The sequence below is a fragment of the Pinus tabuliformis genome, chromosome Q (assembly GCF_031772625.1).
Source record: "Pinus tabuliformis cultivar Carrire ecotype Pingquan chromosome Q, CPIR1, whole genome shotgun sequence".
Taxonomy (NCBI): Eukaryota; Viridiplantae; Streptophyta; class Pinopsida; order Pinales; family Pinaceae; genus Pinus; species Pinus tabuliformis.
In genome coordinates, this window is record NC_142296.1 from 947,458,815 (window position 1) to 947,460,148 (window position 1,334).

General features: G+C 39.3%; 1 non-coding gene across 1 annotated transcript; it reads left to right on the top strand.

The window, feature by feature from the left end:
• Positions 1 to 366: 366 nt before the first annotated feature.
• LOC149222609 (U2 spliceosomal RNA) lies at positions 367 to 562 on the top strand. The gene has a single exon (XR_016249854.1). It is a non-coding gene; the product is annotated as a U2 spliceosomal RNA (small nuclear RNA).
• The last annotated feature ends 772 nt before the right edge of the window (positions 563 to 1,334 follow it).

Below are 1,334 nucleotides of genomic sequence, written 5' to 3' on the forward strand. Positions count from 1 at the left end.
TATTTATATATAAAAAGCATTAAAGTTCATATTTGTACTTTCTAGATCATTTTAATTATAACATTCATCTGAATTCGCGGTAAAGCATCAAATCTCGCAAACTTCTTTTAGGGTGAAAAGGGATTGGGAAACCTCTTTTAAGGTGAAAAGACATTTGATCCCTCAAATCGAAAAGTAAAATAGATCTAGGGAGGTGAAAATAGTGAGAATATTGAAAATATAAGTTTGATATTAAAGAGCATGTCTATTTAAATGGTAGTAAGGGGTATCAGAAGAAATAGAAATGAGTTATCCCACATGCATGGATGAGTGGGATAGAGGAGAAGGGGAGTAATAGAAAAATAAGCGAAAGAGGAGAGGAAAAGCATACCTTTCTCGGCCTTTTGGCTAAGATCAAGTGTAGTATCTGTTCTTATCAGTTTAATATCTGATACGTGGTTCATAGAACCACATGATATTAAATGTATTTTTCTAGGGGGAGGGCCCACTTACAATAGCTTGCTATTGGGGCTCTCGGGCGTCGCTTGTGCGTTGCACTACAGCACCAGCCTGGCCACTACAGAATGAAATGAAATTTTGTCTTCTATATTCTTCTATTCTATTCGGTTGATTAGCCGCGCATTGACTTGATCAGATATCGTGTTGTTTACCGCGCCCAAGTCCAGCAGGTATTATTATGGTGTATAACTGTCGCTCGTTTTGGGTATTTTCCAGTTCTTCCCCGTTTGCAGCTTTTCGAACTTCACCATCACGTTCTGATGTCAACCCAGCAACAGTCTGTCTGTAGAGCCTTTGATGGTCCACCTATCTATCTCAATTCCATAGTATAGTGCTCAAGCGTATGGTCCAGCTATCTATCTCAATTTCAATTCCATAGTGTGCTCAATCGCATGGTCCAGCTATCTCAATTCCATAGTGCTCAGTCGTCCTAAATCCAATATATGATCGAACTGTTGTTCTTTGAAGAACGCAGTAAAAAGCTTTGAAGGTGGATATATACCACTGATAAGTTTTATCAACTCCCTAAGCTTTTAACGCACTTTCTCAATGTTGTGCCCTGCACGGAAGCGTTTTCCGATCTGAAATTGGTTTATACATATATATCAGCAGCGATTTCAACTATGGCTTGCCTACTTTGCAAAAGGGATGTCGTGCATATTCCAATGTCACTAACAACATGAGCAGCAGTCTGGGAAACGTTGAAAATTTAATTTTGAAATGTGACAATGTGGGTGAGTACGTTTCTAGAGAGTTCAGGGATTTCTTTTCATTGTCAATGAGATGATGTTGCGAAGAGGGCAGAACAGTCAATGAGATGATGTTGCGACGAGGGC